At 52.4% G+C, this 23,214-nt stretch overlaps 1 protein-coding gene across 6 annotated transcripts in view; it reads right to left on the reverse strand.

Annotated features, from left to right (window-relative positions):
• Positions 1–23,214, reverse strand: part of Kiaa1671 (KIAA1671 ortholog) — a 130,787-nt gene that overhangs the window by 103,671 nt on the left and 3,902 nt on the right. The window lies entirely within an intron of this gene.

Genomic DNA, 23,214 nt, shown 5'->3' on the forward strand with positions numbered 1-23,214 from the left:
ACTATGTGCACCAACATGAACTGGAGACCCCTACAACCATGGGACTCAGTTTTGTGTGTGACACACCCACACACACACACTCATACACTCACACACTGACACACTCATGTGCATACTCATTAACACACACACACACTCAGGCACATACCCATACACCCAAGCACACACAATCAGTTATAACACTGCATAGGGAGTGCAGTGGTCTTTAACAGAATGGGAAGCCTACAAACAAGGGTACAGGTAGAGTTCTGCTGCCCGAGTACTGGTGCCTTTCAGCCAATGCTCTCAAACCTACAGGAGGTAGCCACAGTGTATTCAAGGTGTCTACAGCCATGTGTGCTGGTGCACACCTGTCATCCCAGTATATGGGAGGTTAGGGCAAGGGGGAAAATAAATCAGGCATGAAAGGCCATCCTGGCCACTTGAGACCCTTTCTCAAAACCAAACCAAACCAAACCAAAAGGTTTTAGTCAAGTAGGTCACTTTCTCTCCTATTCATTGGCATCTACACGTTGAACCTGCTAGAGGCTCCCAAAAGCCTCCACAGGGCCTTTGCATATGTGGGTTGTATCTATGGAATGTGCCTCTTGCTCACACACAGATGCAAACTCTGGGCCCATCCCTTGGGCTGCAGTTCAGATATGCCTGGCTTCTCACATGTGCTCGCAGAACACTGCAGATGCCAGGAAGTCCACAGGACTAGCTGCTGGGCAGCCACGTTGCCTGGGACATGATCCTCACTGTATGTTCACAGAACAGCCTATTACGAAACGGCACGGAGTGGACAGTCACTGGCTGTATAAATTCCTCCTGAGGGAATACGTGAAGGGAGCAAGTGACCCTGGCCCCCACAAAGAGGCTGGCTAACTCCGGGTGCCCAGAATCTCACAACAATGGCACTGAGTGATCTGAATCCTCGTCGTGGTCTGGGATGTCAGAGCTGCAGTACCTGTCTAAACACTAGCTGATGAGGAACCCCACTGTTAGACCAGATGACCCATGGGCAACCTCCCTTAGAGTGGACACCGCACTCACCTACGGTGGCCACAGTCATCTTGTAACTGTGCCAACATGATAGTGAACCTGTAGACAGAATTAGCTGGGTTGGATAGGGTGTCACCAGGGCACTGTTGAGCTGGGATGAATGGTGAACAAATGTCAGCCACTGGGGGATGCCTAAGCCCACCCCAGAGGCCACGATGCAGATGGGAGGGAGGATGGGTGAAAGCCAAAGACAAGTTTGTTGGTTCACAATCACCAACTTACACACACACACACGTACCAGGGAATCAAAGCCTTAGTGAACAAATCCACGAGTTCACTAAAACTTCAAAATCACAGTTGGGGGGCTGGGGGTGCCTAAATCATTACACCAGACGTTTGAAGCCCAGGATTCTCTGGTTTCCACCGAGTCTGCTGTAAATGGCAATGAGCCCATTCAGATGCTTTTAAACCCAACTCCGAACACACTGCATATGCTACGCCCAATTTGAGATGGCAATCTCTTCCAGAACTCCGCAAAAGCCTACTTGCACTGAACTGGCTGCTATTTATTCCTTGGTGGCTTCGCTTGCTATGTATAAATGTAGAACTGACACACCATGTTGGCCAAGTAGTTAACAGGTCCTTAGAGAAAGGAAGGAAACGGACTGAGCCGGGGCTGGCTCTGGGTGTGTATATGTGTGTGTGTGTGTTACTTGCTTGGTAGATTTCATAGGACAAGAGTTAACTCAGGTCTTATACCCATCCTAGATAAGGGTTCTCCCAGTCCCTGATTCATCCATGATCATGGAAATAGTGGGAAACAGGCAGAGGACAGGGGTCATCCTCTGGGAGCCAGGAGGCTAGCTAGCTGCTGGAGGAGAGAGAGCAGGGATTAGGCCAGCCCCAAGTCTAGCTGTAGCTCAGCTCAGACTTGATTCAGCACAGCAGCTGTGCCATGCCGCCTTCAAATGGATCTGGGTGCTCACCAGCCAATTGCTGTGCCGTAACAGTGCCCGAGTCCTGGGAATGCCATCATCTGCCGAGGGACGTGGGCTAGGACCGACACCTTTCCAGCCTCTTCCACTACATGACATTGGCCCCTAAATCCTCAAAGCCACCTAACTATGCCCCTCACTGTGGGAAATGGCCAAGAAGAGATTGACTAATGTCCTCTCCACAGAGCCGAGCTGCAAGCCACACAGATTTGTCCTACCACAGACCCCAGGTGACCAGGGCGCAGTCACTGATCAGATGCCACCAGAATGTGTGCATTCCTTCCTTGGGCCCCACAATGGCACCTACTCTAGAGCAGGGGCTGAGGACATGACGGTGGACATTCAAGAGGACAGGCAGGGTTGGGGACATAGACAGTGACAGAGCGCCTGCCTAGCACACAAGAGAGGCCCAGTGTTTGAGATTCTGAATTGGCACTGCACTACTCACAAACACACACACGTAGGCACTCCAGGTGTGATGGCACACACCTGTCACCCCAGCCCTTGGGAGACTGAGACAGGGAAATTGTGAATTCAAGACAAGCCCGGATTGGAGAGGGGCCCTAAAGTATCACCCAGCCTACCACTGAGAAGCACAGAGGAACTTCTCTAGTCCTCCTGTGTGAGCCTGTTCCAGGCCAAGTCAGCTCATCTCATGTTCTGAACATCTTGACCCCAAGCTGGCCATGTCCTGTGGCTTGCTGATGCTGCCAGGAGAAAGTATGGTTCGTATGCCCCCACCCCACTCAAAGAGTGGATCAAAATGTAAAGTGTGGCGAACCACAAGTCCGTCTCTCCTGAGTAAGGACTGTCTGTTAAGAGTCTGGCTTGGAAACACCTTCCCAAAGAACACACTCCTGAAAACAAATGACTCCCCACTCCCTGCCCTGGCCTCTAGCAACATCTAACCTTCTTCCTCCTGTGTGTTGGCCCTAGCTGGACATTTGATAAACGTAGGGTCTGTATTCCGTCTGTCTGTCCCTGCTCCAGTCTTATCTTCTCTCCAGACAGGCCCAGGCCAGCCTCTCCCTGCCTCTGGCCTCTGACCTGAGAGATAGTGTGCAGGACCCTTGATGGGCTCTGCCTCCCAGACTCAGCCGGAGGCTCAAGGATTCTGTGTTACCTCCTCTCCCTGGGCAGGAACTTCCCCAGCACAGGATAACTTCCTGATCCCTGATGGGAGTTCTGAATCTCTCAGACAGGGATGCTCCATCCTTGGCTACCCCTCTGGCTGTAGCTCCAAGGATTTTTTTTTTCTCTAGCTGCCGTGGGCATTCAGCTCACAGTCACATCCCCAAAAGAGTTACATAAAAGGTTTGAGTAAGTTCACAAGTGTCCCCCGGTGACGCAGAACAGGGCGGTTTGCCACAGCCCCTCAGAGCGGGACACAAACCGACAGAACCCCAGGCCAGCTGCAGATCTACAGAGTGTTACAGTTCATCCCCCCTGCAAGCAAACAAACATCCGCCTTTTCAATCCCACTTGGCCAGTTCCTTCCTACAATTTGTGCTATTTTGAGACAATGTAGCCACTGGAGAACCCAGTCATCAAGCAGCCTTCTTCCCCTTCTTGTTTTCTCCAGGTTGGGATAATTGGCAAACTACAGCTTGGAAGCGAAGCTAGTCCTGCCTGGCTTTGTAAATAAAGTTTTATTGAGCCCAGACACCGAGACCTCTTTCGGGAACCACTATCTGGGGATCTGACTCATCGTGTGACCCAGAGGAAAAAAAGACATTTACTGCGGCCCTCTACAGAACAGATTACTCTAATATGCATACTGGGGTCCCCTCAAACACTGGGTCTCCAAGGACATGACTGCTCCTGTGGCTGGGGTAGTATTTCAGGCTGCAGCCAGCTTCTTCCCAAAGCCACTTCCAGTTCCGCCAGAGGATTGTGAAACTGCTCATCAGGCAGCGGAAGGTTTGAAGTTTTTGTTTTTGAGACAGGGTCTCACAGCGCCTCTGATTTGCTGTGTAGTCAAGGATGCTCTCCCTGCATCTAAGATGACATTATATACAATTTACTCCATCCTCCACATCTAACCTGGGGCCTGCCCCATGTTAGGCAAGCCCTCTACTGGCTGAGCTGTATCCTCACCCAGCAAGTTTGATTTGTCTTTTTAAAGTTATTCATGTATGAGAGTGTGCACGCGCATGTGTCATAGCACTCACATGCATAGACACCCCAGGATGACTTTTGGGACTCCATTCTCTCCTACCATGGGGCCTGGGGCTCTGACTCAGGTGGCCAGGCTTGTGTGGCAAGTGCTTCTGACCTGCTGACCCTCCTCACAGGCTCACAGGAAAACATTGAACAACCTTAAATCCTAGCTTCGAGACCCATAGGTCACAGGATGTTCTGCCACACAGCCAACGTAACCAGTGGGCACTCCCAGTGCAAACAGGAGCCTGGCACGCACCACACAGCACCAGTTCACACTGCTGTCTAAGAACCGATTTATCAGTTGTTGGGCTGGTTCTGGCTTTTTGAGACAGGGTCTGGTTATCTAGCCCTCTAGCCCTAGTTAGCCTCAAAACTCAAGATAATCCTCCTGCCTTTCAAGTGCTGAGACAGGTTTATGCTACCACACATGATATGATTTAGGTCTTTAGATAGATAGATAGATAGATAGATAGATAGATAGATAGATAGATAAAGATATATATAATTCAGCTCTGATACCTCACATAGCATTTCCTGGTGCTTCTCAAATGCATGTCTAAGGGTATACCCTTATATGATAATCTGAGCCCTAGTCAGCCCTAGGCCCTTTGAGAAACAGAACAGTAGCAATGCCTCAATCAAGTCCTTGCATGAGGACCCCTAGAACCAGAAGAAAAGCTGGTCTGCAGGTGCATGGCTGGTACTCACTCTATGACCAGCCACCATCGCCCACTTGGCAAGTTCCTAGCCAGCAAGCAGTCCTCCGTCAGAAGCCAAGCCCAACACTGCAGCGAATACCCACAGGTAATTATTTTTCTGGGGAATCTTGCCCAGAAGACAGCGGGTTGGGTCGGAGGGTGTGTGCTGCTTCTCCAAGCCCTGTTTGCACAATGATTCCCAGGGAATGACTTTCCATGCTGACCTCCCAGCTGGAGGTCAGGGTTTGCAGCCACTCCCCTGACAGGAACCCAGCAAGCACAGCTGGTGGGCACAGGAGCCTAGCCGGCCTCACTTCCTCAAAATCTTCCCCTGCTCCACTTAAAGGCCATTATCACAAACGTGACTAGGTGGTTTCCAAGGGCAGTGCTGGGAGAGAAGGGAGTTGGCTGGGTCCAGCCCAGAGGCTGCACAGGCCTGGCATGGCCAGGGAGAGGAGGTGGGGGGCATGAACAAAGACAGCATCAGAGCAGAGAGGTCCCCACCCCAGGGCCCAACTCAACAATCCACAACACAGCTCTGAATGTCAGCACTCTGTACTCTCCACAGGAAATCGGGGAAGCCATTTACACAGTAGAGAAAACAGTAATTCCCTCCCAAGCACACAATCTGGAGGAACTGGCTGATACTGGCCCAAGAACCGCCTACACACAAGCAAGTCCTTGCTAGGTTTAAGCATAGCTTCCTCTCACGGGTCAAAATGGTCCAGCCCCTTGGAAGGTTTTCATGTCCCCCACACACCCTGAGAAGAGACGAAGAAAGGAGCGCATCCCATTCATAAACAGCTCCCCTAAATGCAAGGCCTCTTCCCAGGGACGGCCCTTTACCTTGCACCATCTCCATACACCTAAACATGCCTTTTACAGCGACTTAACTAGAGCGCACATCTCTTAGAGGAAGCCCACACGAGACCCAGTTCTCAATGCAGCCAACCGAAGCCTGCTCAGGAACAAGGCCCAGGATGAATCCCTCACAAGGCTGGCATTTACATCATACCTCACTCTGGCCACAGACCCTTTTCCGGAGTCACTGGAAGCCCGGTGACCTTCAGAAGTGCCTGAGACCAATGGCCTGGTGCCTGCATGGCTCTGACACCCACCTCTGTGCCCTGTGCTCATCCCCAAATGGACACACAGAAAACATCCCTTGCTCTGACCACTGCTGCCCTACCTGCCGCGAGCTGTCACAGTTGAAACTGTAAAATACCCCCGAATTTTCAGCACACTTGATTATTATTGCTGTTTCCCCTTGAAGAAAAGCCAGGTTGCTTTGGGGTTTGTAGTAAAGCTTTTTTTTTTTTCCTTCAAACATTCCTTTTTAAATAACTATACTCACTGGCTCAGTGGTTAAGAGCACTGACTGTTCTTCTAGAGATCCTGAGTTCAAGTCCCAGCAACCACATGGTGGCTCACAACTATTGGTAATGGGATCTGATGCCCTCTTCTGCTGTGTCTGAAAGACAGCTACAGACACGGGCTATCAGGAAGCCACCAAACCAGAGGCTAAGCTCTCTCAGTCTGGAACTGCATGTGACCCTGTGTTGACTCAAGACCAAGGACAGAGGAAGGTAAAGTGACTTGGAGGGAGACTTCCACTCTGAATAAAACAGGCAGATTCAGGCTGGTGAGATGGCTCAGCAGGTAAGAGCACCCGACTGCTCTTCCAAAGGTCCTTAGTTCAAATCCCAGCAACCACATGGTGGCTCACAACCATCCTGAACAAGATCTGACTCCCTCTNCTGGTGTGTCTGAAGACAGCTACAGTGTACTTACATGTAATAAATAAATAAATCTAAAAAAAAAAAAAAAAAAAAGGCAGATTCGACGCAGCCAGTACAGTAACCTTATCGGGATGCGATGCCTAGACTCACAGCAATCCAAGAGGCCACAAGGCAACCAATACTATACAGATAATGACATGAACCCTTCGGGATCTGTATGTTAAAAAAAATAATAATACTTGTTTAAGCCGTTGTCCATCAGGGCTTCACAGGCACAAGTCAACATGCCCGATAAACCCAGGAGTTTGGAGTAGTACATTATTAAGTTAACCAAGTCTCTAATGAGCAGATATGGACACTGCCATCGTGGTCCTGAAGACGGGTTTCGTTCAAATGCTCCATGAAGAAATGAGAAGACACACATGAAACGCCTGCGAGCAGACCCGGTGGCAGGGACCTGGGAAGTTGCAAGTCAGCATGCCATCCAATAAACAGAAGAACGGAACCCATGCAGACTATTTGTGAGTGGGGTGGGGTGAGATGGGGTGGGGGTTTAAGGTGTCAAAAACAAGAGGAACGGATTTCTAATGAAAAGTTAGGCTCTCTCATTAGCCTGCTGGCAGAGCACACATATTTCCCAGCTTGGGAGTAGAGAAAACAGACCCAGGGGGTGTAGACATAGGTCACAAAGATAGCTACCCACTACGACAGCTCACCTTCTGCACAAGCCTGAATTAAAAGGAGCAGAAAAATAAAAATGTAAACGGCAAAAATGCGGACCCAGTGACTCAAGACAGAACTCATGTCCCAGCCCGGTGAGGTCCTCCTGGTTTGTCTCCAGTGCTCACCATTTGGTCCTGCGCTGGGTTCATACCAATCACTCTACAGTGACACAGCCCTCCATACCAGCCAGGCATCACCAGCCTGGAACAGGGCAACAAGACTGCCCCTCGCACTCTGACAACCCAGGTTCTGTGTAGCTGAGTATGTTAACCTGCCCTGATTAGCACAGGGGAACTCAAGGGCAAGCCCAACTGCTGGTGCAGCCCTTGTCAACTTGACAAACACACTGTGTTTAAACCGTAACCTTTCCTTTCTTGTTCTTCCCCAAGATCACACACGAATATCCATTCTTTTTTTTTTTTTTTTTTTTTTTTGGTTTTTCGAGACAGGGTTTCTCTGTGTAGCCTTGGCTGTCCTGGCACTCACTTTGTAGACCAGGCTGGCCTCGAACTCAGAAATCCGCCTGCCTCTGCCTCCCAAGTGCTGGGATTAAAGGCGTGCGCCACCACGCCCGGCACGAATATCCATTCTTAAAGTCCCATAGTCTTTACATTTTAAACACTTAAAAACTGAGTCTCTTTAAAATCCAAAGTCTTAAAAGCCCCTCAACAGTGGGCTCCTGTGACATCAAAAATAAAATACCTTCGTACTATAAGACGGAAGGACCATTCACAACCAGAACAAAGCAAAAACAAACCTCAAGTGTATAAATAACTCAGCATCCACTGTCTGTTATCCACTCATGGTCTTCATGGCTCCTCCAAAGGACTTGGGTCACTTCTCCAGCTCTGCCCTCTGCAGCACAGACAGCCTCTCTTGTCACCTCTGGCTGGCTCCACTCCGCTATGACTACAGTTCTTGGTGGTCATCCCATGGCATTGGCATCTCCAAAATGCTGAGGTCTTTCCAGCAACTGGGCTGCACCTTCACCAACAGCCTCTCCTGGGCTCTCTTCTAGGACCCTAGTCCTGCCTGCCACTCAGTGCCAAGCCTCAGCTGCTCTCCATGACCCCTTCATGCCTTCAAAATGAGGACCACTTGCTGGGCATGGTGGTGCACTCCTTTAATCCCAGCACTCGAGAGGCAGAGGCAGGTGGATTTCTGAGTTCAAGGCCAGCCTGATTCTACAAAGTGAGTTCCAGGACAGCCAGGGCTATTAAGAGAAACCCTGTCTCGAAAAACCAAACCAAACCAAACCAAACCAAAACAAAACAAAACCCGAGGACCACCTGGTGACTCTTACCGTACCAAGTTCAGCCACCAGTGTGAGGTACAACCTTGTCTGTCTCTGAAACACAGCTTCTGTGTGCTGAATCTCAGGAAACTCATCCCAAAAGATTTCACCTCAGTGATGCTGGTCTCTTGTAAATCACAGCTAGTTTTTTAGCTCCAGCTGACCAGCATCGAGTGTCCCAGAAACTCGAGGGTTACACTTTATTGGTTCTGGACTCTTGTTACTCTTTGCTTCCCTCTGAAACCTCACAGGCCAGGCCTGCATCGTCTGCACTTCTCACAAGATTCTCATCTTCCAGGCTCCCCCAGAACAGCTCACCAAGCTCTCAACACTCAACGGCTTTTAGAGCTCAAAGTTCTTCTCCAGGCCTCACTAAAGCGTGGTCAGGTCTGTCACAGCAACACCTCATTATCCTGGCACCAATTCTTGTCTTAGCACTTCTCTTAGTGAATGTGGTAAACGCTATGAGCAAAGCAAGTTGGGGAGAAAAGGGTTTATTCAGCTTACATGTCCACACTACAGTTCATCACTGAAGGAAGTCAGGACAGGAACTCACACAGGGCGGGAACCCAGAGGCAGGAGCTGATGCAGTGGCCATGGAGGGATGCTGCTTACTGGCTTGCTCCTCATGGCTTGCTCAGCCTGCTTTCCTATATATAGAACAGAGGACCACCAGCCCAGGGCTGGCCCCGCCCACAACGAGCTGGCCCCACCCACAATAGGCGGGGCCCTCTCCCATCAGTCACTAATTATAAAAATACCCTACAGGTTTGCCCACAGACAGATCTGACAGAGGAGGCATTTTCTCAATTGTAGCCGCCTCCTTTCCAGGGACTTCAGCTCACAATCAAGTTAACAAAAACTAGCCAGGAGTGGGCTCTGAGGCAAAAGAAAAGTCTCTACAGCTGGGGCTCCAGCATGGTGCAGCTGGGGTTTAGTCTGGTCTGACCACTACTCTCCCCTCAGCTCCCAAGCCCCCTGTCTTTATCAACCTGCTTACAGAAGAGCCAAATTACCCATCAACTAGCAGAGGCTGCCTCATCCACCCCTAAGGGATTCACTCGGGACCGGCTAATTGGCAGGTAATGACGCACAATGAGTATAATGGAGTCCTTAACACTTTAGCTCGAGGGAGCTGCAAGGCATCTCAGAGAAAAGTGAAAAACATAATTAAAAACAAGTTTTCCAGTTTGTCCGCTGGGAAGAGGTGTGGCGGGCAGGGTGGGAGGGGTCGATCTCATCTGTACTGTGGACTTTTTCCACCTTGAACCCTGTGACTCTTCCACCCTCACCTGTGACCATTATCTTTTTCTTTTGCAGGTGTATGCGTGTGGTCTGCATGCTCAAACACATGTGGGTGCACACGTGTGTGTAAGTGCACATGTATATGAATGTACATGCGTGAGTGTACATGTGTGTGAGTGAACATGTGTGTGGGTGCACACCTGTGGAGGCCTAAGGTTAGTGTCAGGGGTCTCTTTCAATCTCTATCCACTTACATACTGAGCCTCTCTCTGAACCTAGAGCCTCCTGATGCTGCTAGCATAGCTAGTCAGCTTGTGCCAGCTCCCAAGTGGCAGCATTAGAGGTGAGGTTGTCACCCCCACCTAGTTCTCACATAGGAACCTCCAACTCAGAGCCTCATACCTGCACCGCAAGCACCTCCTCTACTGAGCCACCTCCTAGCCCCAAATCAATCTTTTAAACATGTGGGTACAGCTGGCCACTGAGATGCAGATCCGAACGGAGGGGTGCGGGTGATGAGTACACCCGTGTTGGCGGCACGTGTCAGAGAGATCAGCAGGTGCTGTGTGCATTAGTCATCTCTAGGGCAGGAGGCAAGAGCATGAGTTGTTCACCCTTGCTTTTGTTTACTTCGACTTTTGGAATTCCACGAGAAGCAGCCTTCTGAATTATCAAAGCAGAGGCTCCAAGAAACACCCCGCCAACTAAAGTTCACTTCTCCCAGCAGACTTTGAGGCAGGTGGTTCCCTATAATAACGCTAGCTGCAAGGGTCCTGGGGCAGACACCTTGCCAAGATATAACCTTACTCCAGTAACAGAGGGACTAGGATTATGGATGCCCCACCCCCATGGAGAGAACTCTGATGTGTGCCTTTCCATAACATGGCTAGTTTTAGCTCCTACACTTCACCTGCTGTCTCCAGTCACCCAAAGGACCCACCTTCAAGCTATCCACACTCACCCCTGGACTCAGGGAACTGGGACACTCCAAAGCTCTGGTTTCTGAGAGCCTTGCTGGTCCTGATAACCACCAACGGTCAAGAGCAGTACCCTGGGTACTAGGTAGGGACTCTGGAGAGCTCCTCTCCCTGGGACTGGTGTGGAGCCTGGGGTGGAGGCTGTCAGGACAGAGGGGACAGCAGAAGTGGCACTCAGCCACACTCCAGCTAGCACGTGGGGTCAGCATTTTAGGTCACCACCTAGGCAGACAGTCACCAAGCTCCGAGGTGCAAGTCAGAATCTTCCCATTTCACAGTGTGTGTGTGGGGGGGGGAGGTGCTCAACAGAAACCATACTCTGGCTCAGAGCTGCATCTTCTCCACGGCTAGTGACGTGATCTGACCTTGTCCTCACTGCTAGGAAGCAGCAAGCCACAGCCTCAGACACCCATGGGGTCATAAACTCCCAAATCAAAGCACCCCATAACCAGTGACCAGCTTCTGTGGGACAAGGAGATGCATAGGCTGCAGACAGAGGCTCCCCAAGGCTGCAGAAGTCCTCATCGGGTCAAGCTGGGACCAGAACAGCTGAGACCCTGTCTGCCTTAAACCACCTCACCTGAGAGGGAGGGAGGGAGGGAGGTGCCAGGGTGCAGACAGCAAGACAGTTATGAAATGTGTCCTCAGACGGCAAACCCAAGGAAGTAGTGGCTCCCACCAAACCCCACAGCTCAGGAAGAGCAGTACCTGGCTTCAGTCACAACAGGAAAGGTGGCCAGCTCACCAGACCCTAACAGCCATTGTCTGCAGCCGTGGTGAGAGCCTAGCCTGGCCTGGCCTGGCCTGGCCTGGCCAGGGCTGCCAACTCCACCCACACGCTCTGACCTGGCAGACCTGTCCTCTTGGCTACTGAGCATCAGAAACCCAGATTCCCCTGGTGTTGGAGGGCCATGCAGTGTCATGTTCAAAGGTCCCCCAACACTGTCTCCAGCACAGGTCACCTTTAGGACCTCAGAGGCAAGCTGCTTGCTGGTGCACCATCCTGGTACCAGATAGACAAACAACCTGGCCAGAGCCTGAGTCAGATGCCTCTGGGGCTCAACTATGACTCCCCACTTCCTAGGACCACTGACTCACCAAGGAACTGGTTCGAAACTCCAGTCACCACACGGTGTTAACAACCCCCCTCCCAAGACGAAGCACAACACGGGGACAGCCAAACAATGTGGGTCATGCACTCGCTTATCCTGGCTGACCTTAACCTTCTCCAACATTTATTGAGTCCACCTTAGTAATGAACCCAAAAGCCAAGTTGAGGTGGTGTTCAGAGAGCAGGGTGTGGCTCAGATAAGTGATGGACTCCGGTCAGGCCAAGATGAAGGTGTCCTCAGTGAGGAAGAGAGCAGGGTCCCTCACTGATAGTCATCAAGGAAGGCTCCAGGAAGGGGGTGACACCACAGCCGTGTGGCCTGGGAGATTGGAGATGGCGGACAAGGAAGAAGCAGCCGTCTAGATGTTAAGAGCAGGGAGAAGAGGCAGCTGGGGCTGGTGGGGGTGGGGAAGGGGTTTGTGCTCAGTGTGTAGGATAATTTGGGGCTCTATTGGAATGCCCCCCTCCCTACCTCCCTCTCTAAGGACTCCACTGTGCTTTGCAGAGCAGGAGAGAATGGAGTTACAGACCTGCTGGGAGTGGCCAGTCCAGCCTGTTGCAGGGCTGTGGGCCTCTGGGGAGGCGGAAATGGAAGACGGGGGGGGGGGGGGGGGGGGGGGGGGGGGGGGGGGGGGGAGTGTACTGGGGGAGGTGGGGGTGGTGCCTCACAGTAGTGACAAGTTTGGTTTCTTAAAAAAATGGCTATGTGATTATGTTTTTGTTTTATTCCCAGGTGTGGAATACAGGGCTGCTTCAGATTGCCCACAGCAGCCGGCTATGATTTGTCTCATGCTCTGGCAGGGGCGTGATTCTGCCAGCTGAAGAACAGTTTATGTTTGGAATTCTGGGGACTCTTGAGCGGGTATAAAGAAAACCAGAGCCCATTGCAGGAGTGGAGGGGCAGCAGCAGCTGGTGGTTCCTGATAGTGCATTTGCTGTTTGCTGGATTATGGGTTGGAGACATCCTGACCACAAAGACTGGACTTGCTCCAAGGAACTCCATGCCCCTAATCAGCAGGAAGTAGTCCAACGAGGTCTATGTCTCCTGTTCCATTCTTTCTCGCTTGCCTAGTGTCGGGCGGGGGGCTGGAGAGGACTGGGGTGGAGAAGAGCTGTAGGGATAAGAACCCAATAAAGACTCCAAAAGTCCAGGGACAGCTCACCATGAAGGCCCTCCCCAGCCTGGGTGTCCTCAGCTGTCAAAAGGTTTCTGAATCACAGACAGGAAAAAGCACTCGGCAGTGTTTACATGTGAGTCCCCTACCATGTGACAGGAGCCAGGAACACAGGTGTGAACAGGGGAAGGTGGGTCATGACAAACAAGAGAGGAGACTAAGTGTGCACACAAGCAGTGTGTTCTTCAAGACCCTGCCCCTCCCCAGTAAAAATAGCAGCTTCAGCACCGAAGACAGCTTCTGGCGGAACACAACCATCCATAATGGGCAAAGTAATCTGGCTTCCTGTGGGGTTCCATCCCCCACTCCACTCCCCAAGGCAAGGCTCCAAATTCCCACAAAAAGTGCAGCTCCAGGCAGCAGGGGACAGGAGGGTCAGGGGTGCCCTGTCACAGACACCAGTACCAGGAAAGTCCCTATCCCCTTTAAGAGAATTGTTTGGACATGTCACCTGGATTTCTCAGTGACTGGGTAGTTTTATGTCAACATGACACAAGCTGAAGTCATGGAGGGGAGGGAGCCTCAACTGAGAAAAGGTCTCTCTGTAAGACCAAACTATGGGCAAGCCTATAGGGCATTTTCTTAATTAGTGATTGATGGGGGAGGGCCCCGACCATTGTGGGCGGGGCCATCCCTGGGCTGGTAGTCCGGGGTTCTGTAAGAAAGCAGGCTGAGCAAGCCATGGGGAGCAAGCCAGTAAGCAGCATCCCTCCATGGCCTCTGCATCATCAGCTCCTGCCTCCAGGTTCCTGCCCTGCTTGAGTTCCTGTCCTGTGATATGAAAGTGTAAGCCAAATAGACCCTTTCCTCCTCAAGTGTATTGGCCATGGCATTTCATTACAATCGTAACCCTAAGACACCAGAAAGCACTGAGGGGAGGAAGTAAAGTAGAGAGAGATACTTGCCTGAACCAAGCTCATGCTTGTTACAAAATTGCAGAGTCCCAAAGTCTTAACTGCTCAGCGGCTAACTAGCAGGAGTGAACTGGGACAGTCCTTCAAAATGAGGATCCTGAGGGTCAGGCTGCCTGGATGGGGTGTGAGTGTGTGGTCAGAGTGGGACTGGGGTTCTGGCTCATGATGTCAGCTGTGTAACTGGGCCCTCAGTTTCCCCAGCTGGGCCAGAGGAGCAGACTTAGTGTCTGACTGCCAGAGGCGCTAAGGAAGTACACAGGGATCCAGCCCAGGGCAGGAAGCCAAGTCCAACAGTCGCAAAGTTAACCACCCACTCCTGAAGTCACCTCGTTCACAGCTAGTCTGCCAACCCAACCTATCAGGGAGAGGTGGAGTCAGCCACTGAGGAAGAAGGTCAGCAGGGAAGACACCCAACATCTATGACATATGTGCCCCCCACACACAAATGCATACAATGCACACAAAGATAGCACATGCATACACACACAACACACAAATACATACAAGGGAAACAACACATGCATATACACACACATACAACAACACACCCAGAGAAATAGAGTTGTGCAAAGGCTCTGTGGTAGAAAACTCGTGGGAAGAAGGGACCCTTCCCTTGCACAGTACACCACAGTAGAAATCAGAGAAAGGCACTGGGGCACAAGGCTAAAGGAACGTGCTTGCCCAGAGACTGGGGAGTGGCTAAACAGGCTGGAGCATCCTGGCTTGGGATTAAACTATCCCAAGGGAAGTTCACAAAGCAGCTAAGGGCGTGATGCTAAGCGGGAAGGGCGTCGGGAAGGGCGTCCACAAAGCTGGACACATCTGTAGCTCTGCAATGTTGAAAAGAACACCCCCCCAAAAAAAAGAATTGGCAAAAATCCGCACCCTGCAAAATGCCTCCCCACCCCGTCAGAGCAGTGGTGTGCTGTTCTGATGGGGGAGGCCTCTGTGGGGTAGCTCGGCTGTTTGCAGAGCAGCAGGTTCTAGCAAAAACCTTCTTGTTTTTAATGCTTAACAAAGAGGCAAAGTGTGGTTTTGCTGCCATCTGCCCCATCCACAAACCCCAATGAGGCTCCTGGAGCCAAGGTCTTAGGAGGACAGCCACTCTCATCCAACGCTCAAATAAACAAACGTCCCTTTGGCAGAGGTCCCCTTGCCCTCCCTTCCAGAGCTGGAACTCAGACAATAGCAGTGTTTTCTGAGAGACAGTGAAGGGCTCGGGCTCGGCAGTGGGAATGCACCCAAATGCAAGCTTCCCCACCCAGGACCCTCCCTTTCCTAGTCAGGGTCGGCCCTCCTCCCACTCTATCCAGTGCCAGATGCTTCCCTTAGAGCCCCGACCAGCCCTGAATTCCTGAGGCTCACAGAATCCAGAATGTTAAACACCCCGATTCCCTGGTCAGAGCGAGCTCCAGAGGAGGACAGGCCACCTGCGAGCTTATAGTTACCGGTCACTCTGCAAGAACCTTGTTAAATAAGAACCTTCTAGGTAGTGATGTCACGTGCACTTCGGGAGGAAGAACTGGCAGGGGGTTGGGCAATGTAGAAGGGTCAGAGGTCAGGGGGCGGGGTCCAGGTCTACAGTCCTAAACCCTAACCTTGAAGCCTCCTGGGAAAGGGGACGTGGGACCTAGGCTCAGACCTACATGTGGAGGAGGAGCCTGCCAAGGGAGGGGCTTCCCGGACAGCGGACCCAGGAAGCAGGGCCCATGGATGTGAGGGTCGCCCTACCAGGCAGAGTCCATGCAGAAAGAGAGAGGAGACCTCAGTAGGGCCCGTGATGCCCCTGGGTCTTCAGACCGCAACTCTGCACTGTACTTCCCAGCGGGAAGTAAATGAGGGTCTTCCAAAACCTCAGCATCCAGTCTGAGAGCGCCAGGGCTCCAGGGCTCCAGGGCTCCAGGGCTCCAGGGCTCGGGCCGTGCCCTATCCAGATCTCCCCTCCGGGATAGGTCGGGGTTCCTGTGAGAAGAGCTGCCGAGAGCCCAGGACCCAGTGTGTGTGTCCCAAGCGGACATCCTGGTAAGTGGCAGAATGCTAGGAATACACAGAGGGACTTGGCTCCCATAAGAGCCACCGGTGCCACCCCTTAGGGCATAAGAAGTCAATCGCTGCCCGACATCCGTTTAGCAGGCAGGCCTCTGTCAGTCCAGCAGTGCCAGCGAGGCCTTGACATTGGTAGGCTACGAATTTAAAGACAGGACGTGATTCATTCACACAGGCCTTTCTCAAGGAGGAAGGAAATGGCTCCCCCTCAGCTCCGCAAACCCAATTTAACTTCTTTTCTCCACGCAGCACGGTAGCCAGTAACACAGGGGGACGGACGTGCGCGCAGGGACACCCCCCCCCGCCCCCACTCCTCCTGGGAGTCACTGCTCAGCTTTCTCCAGAAGGACCTCCTGCTACCCTGAGCGCACATCAAGGAAACCTTAAGGAAGTGGGGGGTGAGGGGAGCTGTGGGATGTGCGGCAGGCGGAGAGGATGCTGGCTGGCCCTTCCCAATCTCCATTCTTTCTCCTTCCTTGATAGACAGGGACAAGAGTTTAAAGTAACTCGGGAAGCCAGGCTCTCACCACCCTGGGAATATCAGACCCTGTGACACAGGGGCAAGGGGGCACACCCACACCTGGGAGACAAACACAGAGCCCATGCACACTCAGGGCTGGGGAAGAGGATCACAGGGGCCGGACAGTCTGAGCCTCCTGGCCTGGGCTTTAGTTCTGGGACCAAGACTTCCATCTGAATTCTTCCGGAGACTCGAGGGTAGGTGGCAGGTGGCCAGGCTCCCTCATGCTCCTCTATGCAAGGGGGCAAACCACACTGATGGTGGAAACTGTGTCCCTGGCCTCTTAGCAGCCAGGACTCCCTGTCTGAGGCCTTTCCCCAGGCCCCAGCTGTGAGGTGACCTCCACCTTCAGGCCTGTGGCACACACAGAACTGGCCACAACCTTTAATTCTCATCCCAGCTGTGTGAGCCTGGGAAAAGAGCTCACTCTCTCCAGGCCACCATCTTCTAGGGTGGCAGCAGGGCTGCTGAGCCTTCTATCAAGGGGGTAAGAATAGAAACACAGGAGGCAGGTCTGGGGTGTGGCTCAGTGTAGAGAACCAGCCTGGCGTGCATGATGCCCTCAGTCCTTATCCCAGCACTGAGAACATGGGGTTCAGTAGCTGGATCAGGAGGTCAGGGTTAGCCTCAGCCTAGCCTGGGCTACATGAGACCCTGTCTCCAAAGTACAAAGACCCATGTGAAACGAGTGAGCATGTGTATTTGGGATTGGAGCTTAAGTGTCTCTGTGTGTATGAATGCATGTGTGTGCCTGTGTGTCTCTGTGTGTGCATGCATGTGTATGTGTGTCTATATGTGACTGTGTGTGTGTTCATATGTGTATGTGTCTCTCTGTGTGTGCATGTGTCTGTGTCTATGTGTCTGTGTGTCTGAGTGTGTCTCTGTGTGTAGGTATGTGCATATCTGTCTGTCTGTGTATGCATGCATGTGTGAGTATGTCTTTGAGTGTCTGTGTGTGTCTGTGTGTGCACATATGTCTGAGTGTGTCTGTGTGTGTTCGCATGGATGTGTGTGTCTGTGAATGTATATATCTGTGTGTGTATGTGCATGTCTGTGTGTGTATGCATGCATGTGTGTGCAAGTGTGTACATCTGTGTGTATGTGTCACGTTGCTTGCTGGGTTTGCTTATTTCTGTCTGTTTTTCACTTTCATTTTTGAGACAGGGTCTCTCCCTGGGACCTGGAGCTCACCAACTAGGTGAGCACTCCACATACATGCACTCATGCACACTTAAGCCTCCAATCCCAACACGTGGCTCCTCCTTCTTAAATGGTAAACACCTTACTGAACTGTCATCCCAGCCCCAAACAGCTCTTAATGAGGTCAGGTGGCCAGTACCAATGGTGACTGCTGTCCTTACCAGAGAGAGGACGCACAGCTACGAACCACGAAAGCCTAGCTCTCGGGTGCACCTTCTCCTCCCTCAAGTCCTGCCCCCTCCCTCCATCCCATAAACACCATCTCCGTTGTGTGCTCCCTGCGACAACCAGCAGAGCTAACCCCTGCAGGTGCCCAGTGAGTACTTGAAAGAAGCTCAGAGAGGTCAAGGGCCCCACACAAGGTCACACAGCAGACAGAGCACTGAGTAGAACCAGTCATTAGACCAGTGACCCACGGCGAGGACACAGAAGCTCCCTCTCTGGCCTGTCTTCCAGTGGCCTGACCTACGCCCAACCTTGGCAGGGATGTCTTCCAGCTGAAGGGTCCTGCCGATAAAGCTTCTTGCATCCTTCTGAGGTTCTGCTGTGGGGCAAGGGATGCCCTGGAGGTGTATCACCAACACCCACAGGACATGTGCCAGCCATCAGCCACAGGGACTCAGAGCCCCCTCCCTTCCAGGGCTCCTCTCTCCCTCCTCCTCTTTCCCTTCTCCACCTCTTCATAACCCCATGTGTGTGAAGGTGGGGAGCACCCGACCCGAGCTGACCACCAGAACAGAGAGTACCAGGCCTCCTCAGGCGTGAAGCTTACAGTAACAGCAATGCTCAGGGACTGGCCGGTGCTGTTTACTTTCCTGTGTTTGTGTTATCAAAGTCACCTTCTACTAGGATGCCACGGCTGGCTGTTTTCACTGCGGGGCCGTGACTCTGAGACTAGCTCAAGTACAGCCCAGTGGGGTGACCTGAGTGTGTATGTATACGTGTGTATGAGTCTGTGTATGTATGTATATGTGTGTGTGTCTGTGTATGTATGTATATGTGTGTGTGTCTGTGTATGTATGTATATGTGTATGTGTGTATGTATGTGTGTGTATGTATATGTGTCTGTGTGTGTCTGTATGTGTATGTATGTGTCTGTGTGTGTATGTGTAGGTATGTATATGTGTATGTGTGTGTCTGTGTGTGTGTATATGGGTATGTGTGTTTATCTGTGGGTATGTGTGTTTATGTATGTGTATGTTTGTGTATGTATGTACAGGTGTGTATGCGTGTGTGTATGTGTATGGGTGTGTATGTGTGTGTCTGTGTACGTATATGCGTGTATGTATGTGTCTGTGTGTGTATGTGTATCTATGTGTGTGTGTCTGTGTGTATATGTTTGTGTTATGTCTCTGTGTGTGTGTGTGTGTGTGTGTGTGTGTGTGTCAGAGCCAGGAAGCCCTTGAACCTCCTCAGCCCTCTCTGCTGACTGGATACTTGGAGGTGGCTCTTGGTGCCTCAGGAACTGAAGGAGTTTCCTTCCTTAGTAGATGTTCAGGCTCAGGTAGTCATGTCAGAACCTGTCTGTCTGCCTGCCTGTCTGTCGGTCTGTCTGATCACAGGCTAGAAAACACAAGCCTGAGGTCTGAACTTCAGATCTCAAGGGCACAGAAATCCCCCTCTCATGTCGAGAGGCCCCCAACCCAGCTTTTCAAGTCCCTGAAGGTCAGCCATGGACTTGCTAAGGGCCAGCCAGGCAATGGGCCTCTTAGATGCAAGAACACTCCAGCAGGACAAGCCGGCAGATGAGGTGCAGGGGCCAACAGCATGACCCCTAAACCTTACTAGCAAAGGCAACGGTGGCCACGGTGGCTGCCAGTGGGCATTTTCCATGAGCTGAGCATACAGAGACCACCACAGCGGGGACAGGGAGATGCCAGGGTGAAGCTCTACTACACAACCCTGAAGACCTGAGATGGGATCCCAGTGGCCACGGAAAAGCCAGCGTGATGGTGTGTGGCTATCACTCTATGCTGGGAGATGGGGCAGCAACCCTGGGGCTCTGTGGCCAGCCAACCAGGTTCAGTGAGAGACAGTGATGAGGGGCGGGGAAACACCCAATGTCAACCTCTGACCTCCACATGCTCATTCCCGGGTCAGCACGGTCCTGTGCACACACATACGTACACCACACAACAGGCGCACAAAATATATAAGTGAACAACGAATTAATAAATAATGCTGAGCCACCTACAGCCAGAGCTGGCCACTGACACCAATGATGAGGGTGACCTAGATTTATTGGAGGGAAGTTAGCGAGAGGAATAGGCACTGAGCAGGGCCTGCTGAGTCAGCACTAGAGCTGGGACAGACGGATGGATGGACAGACAGACGGACAGGCTGGGGGAGGGAAGGAAGGGACCAACCAGCCCACATGCGAGGCAGTGCAAGAGAGGCTGTGACCTCCACCTCAGCCCCGTGTCACACAGAGGGACTAAGGACAGACCCATCACAATGCCCCCATCCAAGGTCACACAAAAACGCAGCACCATGTCATTCCCCTGCAGATACCCTGGCCCCCAACTCACCTCTGAGAACCCGACTCCATCATCCACCCTGCCCCGTGGCTCCCCGCCACCCTCTCCTCTCTCTGCCCTTCCAGTTCTCCATGGCACAAGAACGGCCAGCCCAGCCAGTCCTCCGGAAGCTGCTTCCGCAGGCAGCCAGGGGAGGAGGTAGACGGTTCTCGGGAGCTCATCTTACATGGGCCACCTCCTGACGGTCCAGCGGTTAGAACTTGGATGCTGGCCAGGCCTCGGCAGGGACAGGAAGCATCCTCAGAGATGGTGATCAGCCGGGCTCATGAAGGAGTTCAGTGTGCAGGCCAGGAAGGGGTGAAGTCCCATTCTGCACTGCTCCCACACCACGCGCTAAGGACAATGCCTATGGGGCTATAACCTTAGACATCTGCTGTGGACCCCACCCTACACTACCCACTCCACCTGCCAGCTACAGTTCACAGAATTCTAGGAGTCGGTCTACTCACAATAAGGAAAAGTATGCAGCCATGTAAAATGACAAGCTGTAAGGATGGTGGGAATCAGGTGCTCAGCTGTTAAGAGCACTGGCTGCTCTTCAGAGGACCGGGGGTTTGATTCCCAGCACCCACGTGACGGCTCACAACTTCTATAATTCCACTTCGGGGGACTGCGACACCCTCACACGTAACATACATAAAACATACACAGCAAATATAACATAAAAGTAAAAATAATAACTCAATTAAAAAGAACAGAGGTATTAACAAACAGGATTCTCGGGCCTTTGCTTTACAGAAGGGAAACTGAGGCAGGAGGGAGGGAGGTGATGTGCCCAGGGCCGCACAGCTGAGAGTTTCCAGAGAGCAAAGTCCCTGTTCTATGGCATGCATGGTCATCTCTCAGTTAAACGCATGCTATCAGCGTGGACTCTTTAGAGCATATGGTTCCAGGCCTTTCCTCCTTTCTCACAGTCCCATGTCGAACAGAGGAGTCTGAGGGTGAAACACTGCTTGCCCAGGTAAGGGACGGCTGCATTCTAAGGCAGAAGCACATAGAGACAACTGCACAGAACACAGAAGACTGGCTACACGTTGGTGCACTAGACAGCACCCTCATGGCACCTTCAGGCTGAGAGACATGTAACCACACCATGAAGGAGCCCCTGGCACACAGTAGGTGCTTTACCACACACAGTAGGAGCTTCGCCCATCACCACCCGCCTCAACAGAGCTGCAGCGGTACCTGTCTGCCACAAGCCCTAACGTGCACACCTGTGACCCCAGGCTGTGTGGCTCTGAGTCGGGTGGGGTCTGCCCCTAGAAAAGCACCTCCCAGGGGTGACTCAGGCCTCAGACTGAGAACTGGGCAGTACACCCAGCAGCCTGGCGGATGCTGGGCTGAACCCCACCAAAGCTGGGAAAGATGGCTCACACCTGCCGGCTGGGTCAGCCAGCATTCTGGGCATTCCGAAAATTCTTCTGGCTTTGGGCCTCCTCCCTTCCTCTCTCCCTCCCTCCCTTCCACCCACTTTTGAGTGAACTGAAGGAAAGTAGAACATATGGGCTGTTGGGGAGCCTGCGGCTCACGGGCATCTACACACACTCTTAAGTTAAATCTGAGAGTATCCAAGTCATCTCCCCTCTCCAGGAGGGGCAGTATCACCTATCGCTGGCACATCCTAACCACGTCCTAACGGCACAGAGGAAACAGTCTGGCCTCAAGGCTCAATGGGAGGCAGGACCAAGGCTGGACCCTAGACACTGCCCTGGAAATGGCTCTCTGTCTCCTACGTCTCTCTCCTCCATGATGGCAGGATGGGTCTAGCCTGGGGCCTGGGTACACTGCAGGTGCTCAATAAGTAACATATATGAAAAGGGCTCACTCTCCCTAGAGAAGGCGGAAGTCTGGCTGGACGTGGGACCTCCCAGGACTGAGGAGTCTGGTGCCTCAGCTGACGCAGACAGGCATCTCTCCTGAAGTTCCACACCTCAAGTCAGCTCGCCCATGAAAAGGTTAATGATGCAGAGCGACCGTCTGAGTCACTCTGAGGGTGACAAGAAGACACAGAACCCAACACCTCCCAAGCTGGAGAGACTTGGCACACAGCACATCCTGGGCAAATGGTAGGTCCCCCAGGCCCTGCCTTTTAAAGGGCTGGATCCTTCCTGGAGATGTAGCAGGAGACTCACTTGGCTCTGTCTGCTTGCACCAGAGAGAGGAGACGCTCACCACGGCATAGTGCAGAGAGGCCCATGCTGGGACCTTTCTAATACACTTTAATCCTCACAGGCCCAAGCCTTGGCCCTGGCCCTTCCGGCTGCCAAGCTCGGTCCCTGACACACTAACAACCAGATGAAGTGAAAGATGAACTTGGGCGGGGTCCCAAGCCAAAGGTCCCTGGGAGTTCCCTCCCCAGCCCGCCCAGTGCCCTAAACAGTCTCAGAGGGCAAAGCCTACAAGCCTGGGCATCATGTCCCAACAGGCCAGGCTGTGTGTTTCACAGGGTGACCCTGGGTAGCCAGCCAGAGCCACTGGCCTCTCTCGCTGGAATGCCCTGCACACTCACTCCTTGGATGGGCAGTTCAAACCCCAGAAAGGCCTGTAGCCACAGGAGGAACAAGGCAAACAAAGTGCCACAGAGTGGGTAGTGCAAAGCTGCCGCCCTGACTTGGGGGAAGTATTCCAGCTTCTCCAGGGGGCAGAGCCACGAAAGACAAGCCTGGTCCCTCTGCCTGCCATCTCTGGCAGGGCCTCTAGGAATCTGGCGACCCTCCTGCCTGGGTAACAAAAGCAATACAAGCTGCTGCACCAAATTCATCATGTAGCCCAGGCTGGCCTCAAACTCATTGACAGTCCCTCTACATCTCCCTCTTGTGTGCTGGGATTACAGGCGTGAGCCACCACACCGCTACCCCTCCTCCCCCGTTAATGATTAATTATTTTATGGCTG

The sequence above is a fragment of the Mus caroli genome, chromosome 5, assembly GCF_900094665.2.
Source record: "Mus caroli chromosome 5, CAROLI_EIJ_v1.1, whole genome shotgun sequence".
In the NCBI taxonomy this organism is placed as follows: Eukaryota; Metazoa; Chordata; class Mammalia; order Rodentia; family Muridae; genus Mus; species Mus caroli.